Raw genomic sequence first — 6158 nt, forward strand, 5'->3', positions numbered from 1 at the left:
TTCTGTTTCTGTTGTCCAGCCTGTATCTCTTCTGAACAGGTTTAGAATTATAGTACTGGTAGTTTTTAACCTTCATAGGAGGTTGTCTTCCTGAGTTGAATCCACTCATGATTCTAGAACTCTTGGTCAACTTTTTCTTTAGGTTTAACATAACCTAGACCATAGTGCATTCTTCTGTTCATCTGATTTACATTCCTTTCTACTGAAACAGTAGGTACTTCTGGTTTCTGTACCACACTAGATTTCACAAAGTGAATATACTTCCCTTTGCACATATCCAGTTTTGGCTTAGTATTTGTTTCAGAGGTGCCTTCATTATTACAAAATCCGAGACCACTCCTGTCTCCAGATTGTTTTTGTAACTCTTGCATCTTTTCCAGTGAAATAGAAGACTTGTTCCAAGCATTTACCAGTAGTGATAACTTCTGGTTTTCAGAAAGCATCTTCTGGTAATCTGCTTTTGCTCTTTCATTCTCCGTTTTTAATTTACTCATCTTAACTTGTAAATCATTACAGCTGTCTACTTGCAAGCAAGTTAACTTACTGTTATGATCCTTTTAGTTCTGATTTTCGATCTTAACTTCTTCGAATGATTGAGAAAGCCTAGAATACTCTTCTACCATGTCATGTAATGCATTAACCAGATCAGTTCGTGTGAATTCGTTAGAATCAAAATCAAATACCTCTCCAGATGTCGAGGTTGAATCAGTGTTTGCCATGAGACATTTAACTTCTTCTGCATCACTGTCACTGGAATGACTTTCTGAATCAGATGACTCAGAACTGGAGTCCGCCCATTTGGATTTGCTTTCTTCAGCAATCATTGCTTTTCGATCTCTTCTGGACTTTTTGTCATTCCTCTTGTGATCCTTTCTCTTCTAGTCATCCTTCTTTGGTTTAGGACAATCAGCAATGAAGTGACCTATTTTTCCGCAGTTAAAGCATCCCGTATCATCAGATGGTGAATCTTTCTTGAAATTGCGATTGGGACCCTGATAAGTTCGATGGTTCTTTTTCATGAACCTGGAGAATTTCTTTACAAACAAGGACATAGCATCACTACTGATTTGTTCAGCAGTCTTCTCCAATGTACTGTCAATGATCATAGTAGGTAATGCTTGAGGTACAGCTGTAGCAGCAGTAGAAGAGGTAGTAGCAGTAGCAGTACCAGCAAGAGCCTTGGTAGGTAGACTTGAGGGCTCTTCTCCACTTCTTACCTCCAGTTCGAACTCGTATGCTTTCAGGTCTGCAAACAAGTCGTGCAGTTCCAACTTGTTTAGATCTTTGGACACTCTCATAGCCATTGTTTTTACATCCCATTCTCTGGGTAAGGCTCTCATCACCTTGAGAGCTATTTCTCTGTTGCTATGCTCTTTATCCAGAGCTGTTAGCTCATTTGCCAAGCTACTGGATCTTTCATCGAACTCATTTAGAGTTTCACCAGCTTTCATTTTTAGATTTTCGAACTTCTGCATTGCTACAGACAGTTTGTTTTCTTTCGTTTGCTCATTTCCCTCACATATCTGGATGAGCTTTTCCCAAATATCTTTTGCAGTAGAACACATTTTAATCTTGCTAAAGGTATTCTTGTCGAGAGTTTTATATAATATATCCTTTGCAACATTATCAAGGTTGGCCTTCTTCTTATCTTCGCTGGTCCATTCACTTCTTGATTTTTCAACCATCTGCGGTGCACCCTCAGTAACAACAACAGCTGTGTTAGGCTTTAATATTTTCAATGGACCATCTGTGATGACATACCACATGTCATCATCTTATGCTACAAGATGAGCTTGCATTCTAATCTTCCAATCATCAAAATCTTCCTTGGAGAACATAAGGATCTTGCTAAAGTGTGCCATATGTTGTACTTTTTCACGAACAAATAACCTGCTCTGATACCAATTGTTGAGGATCGAAGTTGAGTTAAGAGGGGGGGTGGATAAACTCTACTCGTTTTTCCTTTCTTTTGATGATGTACTAAAATCCTGTTAGAGATAGTAGTTTATCTTGTTGCGTATACCTTCACCTAGATTACAATTATAGGTGCGGAAACAATTTGATGAAGTAAGTGAAAGACAATAATAACAGTATGCAGTAGTTGTTTATGGAAGTTCGAAGATGAAATCTTCTACGTCTCCCCTTCTCCTGTTTCCAGAAGGTATAACTAAAAGACTTTGGATATTACAGTACAACTCTTGTACACACCCACTTCAGAAGGACTTACACCTTTGCCTACTGAAACTCTTAGTTACTCGACTCAAAAAGAACCTGATACAAAAGGTTCTGAAAAGACTCTTTTCAGATTACAAGCTCTTCCTGATAAAGTATAAGTGTTGTAAAAGATTGTGAAGAGTGTAAGAATCAGTAGCACAAGATGATCTTCAAAAGATCAGATATTTGCTATGAAACGTGTGCTACTTTTCTTTGTGTTGAACTCAAAGTTATCAAGGAATTTCGAGGTTGTCTCGTTGAGTGAAATAGCGTTGATCCTTGAAAAGATATTATGGTAGAGTTCTCTTTCTGTAAGGGTTTGTTCCATGTATATATAAGCGACTGAATTCAACGTTTATGATCAGAAGACGTCTTCAGATTTCTGATAGAGTCAACTTTATTACCAAAAAAAGGTTCCTGCAGAAAAGCTATAAAACAATCAGTCCTGTTTTATACTAAACTCGGTAAAGTGAATTAAATGACTCCGTATAGTATTTAATGCTGCAATTAATACTAGTACTTGGTAACTTTAACGGTAACATTTAAAGTAGTCACATTAGGCAACATCTTCTACTGATTCTGTTTTTCTATCCTTTCTACTGCTTTTGTCACGCCCCGAAACTCGGGATTTGACACCGGCGTCGTTTAACAATCACACAATTGAAACAACCAGCCTCGTAGCATAGTATAAACCGAAATACCAGTTTATTAATCATAATCTCAAAAACCAAAGTCTTTACAACTGAAATAACTAATGAAATAAATGCGAAAACGTTTTTACATAAAACTTGAGTACCAAAATTCAGAAACCTCTTTACTAGCAACTCTCAAGATTAAAACAATTCACCAGCCCCAAAATTGTTCCGATTCTTCTTCTTCAATCTGCTCTTCGGATTTATCTGGGAAGGTTGTAAGGGGTGAGTATTTTGGGAAATACTCAGCAAGTGGGGGCCGTTCGAGTACAACAAAACAACATGCAATTTCGAAATATACAAAACCATGCAACCATAATTCTTATCACGTGCGCATCATTAACCCGATACTGAGATTCATCTACTTTAAATGGTTTACAGATATCAGTCCCTAATTTTTACTCCTCTAAGGGGACGAGGCCGTATAGCGATTATCTCCCCCACCGCGTAAGGGTACGTATGGTTGGGATTCCCACCCATATCAAGTTGAATTCTCACAGTGTCAAAACATTTATTCATGCAAAATATCATAACCAGAAGGGTGTAGAAGAAGAATTGTACTCGCCCGAATTTTTATAAAACCGAAAATATATGCATCGAAATTCAATAATTTAAAACAAGCCCACTTACCTTAAATTCTTGATGAAAAACGTAAAAAGGCTAGGGTTCTTCGAAATTCCTACTTCACTGGTTGGACGGCGGCAGGGCTTCGCTGCGCTCGAAAATTCCTAAGGAGACTAGAGCACAAATTTTCGAAAATTTGTTGTGATATGTGGTGTGATTTTCGAGTCTACAGGGCCCTCCTATTTATAGGGGTTGGCTGCTATCGTGATCGAGTGATATCGCGTTTGAATCTGAATCAAATCTTTATCGAGAATTGTGATCTATCCGTGATATAAATTCGAACTCTAAATCTTTTATCTCTCAATTTTTGAAATTCTCAAATATATACACTGTAAATTTCGAATTCTAGAGATTTTATTATCCTTTGCCTGATTTTTATCCCGTTATCTCCATATCAACTCAAATCTTAGGCATTTATCTGCGAAATTTCAAATAATAATATACACGATATTATTATTCACTCAATCTTGGTAAAATCTTACAAATCTCACATCCTCAAATGAGATAAATCCTGGTATCCAAAATATACTATCGTGATAAAACTTAAATGATAAAACTTAAAATTCTTGGATTTTACATCCCTCCCTCCTTATGGGAAGTTTCGTCCTCGAAACTTGGGTTGGCTTGGTCTCCGAAGAGGTACGGGTATTGGTCCCTCGTCCTTTGTTCTAGCTCCTACTTGGCTTCTCTTTCCATGTGGTTAGACCATTGTACCTTGACGTAGGGAATGATACGTCGCCTTAGTACTTGGTCCTTGGTGTCCACAATTCTGACGGGAACTTCTTCGTACTTCAGCTCTTCTCCCAAATTACTTTCGATCATGAGCGGTTCTGCTTCCAACACGTGGCTTGGGTCCGAGATGTATTTCCGTAGTTGGGACACGTGGAAAACGTTTTGAATTCTAGGCATGTTTGGTGGCAGCGCCAATCTGTATGCTAATGTGCCCACTTTTTCCAAAATCTCAAAGGGTCCCACATAACGAGGGTTCAGCTTCCCGGCTTTACTGAATCGGACCACTCCTTTCATAGGCAAGACTTTTACATAGGCCTTCTCGCCGATATTGAATTCCACTGGCCTTCTTTTCAGATCTGCCCAACTCTTTTGTCGATCTTGAGCTGCCTTGAGTTTCTCTCGGACTACTGTAACCTTGCCTATTGTTATCTGTACGAGTTCGGGTCCTACTATTGCTTTTTCTCCCACTTCATCCCAATATAAGGGGGATCGGCATTTTCTCCCATACAGGGCTTCGTATGGAGCCATCCCAATACTGTTGTGATAACTGTTATTATAAGCAAACTCGATCAATGGTAGATGATTGCTCCAATTGCTACTGAATTCTAGAGCGCAGGCTCGCAGCATGTCTTCCAGGGCTTGAATTGTTCTCTCGGTTTGGCCATCGGTTTGTGGGTGATAGGCCGTACTAAGAGTCACTTTAGTTCCCATGGCCCCCTAAAAGCTCTTCCAAAAACGTGAGACGAATCTTGGGTCTCTGTCAGATAGGATGTTCACTGGTACTCCATGAATTCGTACAATATTATCCATATACAGTGTAGCCAACTTGTCCAGATTATAGTTCATACGGACGGGTAGGAAGTGTGCAGATTTTGTAAGTCTATCTACAATTACCCATATTCCGTCTTGACCTTGCCTCGACTTTGGTAACCCCACCACAAAGTCCATGGAGATGTGTTCCCACTTCCACTCAGGTATCTCCAACGGTTGCAATAATCCTCCAGGTTGTTGGTGCTCTGCTTTGACCTGTTGACACACTTGGCATTTAGAGACAAATTCTGCCACGTCTCTTTTCATTCTATTCCACCAAAAATTGCTTTTAAGATCTCTGTACATCTTCGTACTCCCTGGATGAACTGAAAACTTGGATTTGTGTGCTTCTGACAGTATTTCTTGGCGAAGGTTATCGCATTCTGGTACACACAGTCGCCCTTTCATCCACATGACTCCTTTGTCATCAGTTTGTAGATCTTGGGACTTCCAGCTTTCGACTTGTCCCCTAAGTTTCTTTAGCTCAGGGTCTCGATCCTGGTTTAACTTGACGGTCTCTTGCAGACATGGTCTCGCGGAGAGTGAAGCCAGAGTAATTTTGCTCTCATTTTTCCGACTCAGAGCATCGGCCACCTTGTTCGCTTTACCCGGGTGGTAACTGATTGTCAGGTCGTAATCCTTCAGGAGTTCGATCCACCGTCTTTGTCTCATGTTAAGTTCCTTTTGGGTGAACAGGTATTTGAGGCTCTGGTGATCTGTGAAAATTTCGCACTTGGCGCCATAGAGATAGTGCCTCCAAATTTTTAAGGCAAATACAACTGCTGCTAGCTCCAGATCATGCGTAGGGTAGTTCTGCTCGTGCGGTTTCAACTGCCTTGATGCGTAGGCTATTACTCTTCCCTCTTGCATGAGTACGCATCCCAAACCTTCCTTAGATGCGTCGCTGTAGATGGTGAATTCCTTATCTTCAGTGGGTAAGATTAGTACTGGCGTGGATGCGAGCTTTTCTTTTAACGTCTGAAAACTTTTCTCGCAACCTTCGTCCCAGACAAACTTGGAATTCTTCTGAATGAGTTTAGTCAGTGGTATGGCGATTGAGGAAAAACCTTCGACAAACTTTCTGTA

This window comes from Primulina tabacum, chromosome 11 (assembly GCF_025594145.1).
Source record: "Primulina tabacum isolate GXHZ01 chromosome 11, ASM2559414v2, whole genome shotgun sequence".
NCBI classification, from domain to species: Eukaryota; Viridiplantae; Streptophyta; class Magnoliopsida; order Lamiales; family Gesneriaceae; genus Primulina; species Primulina tabacum.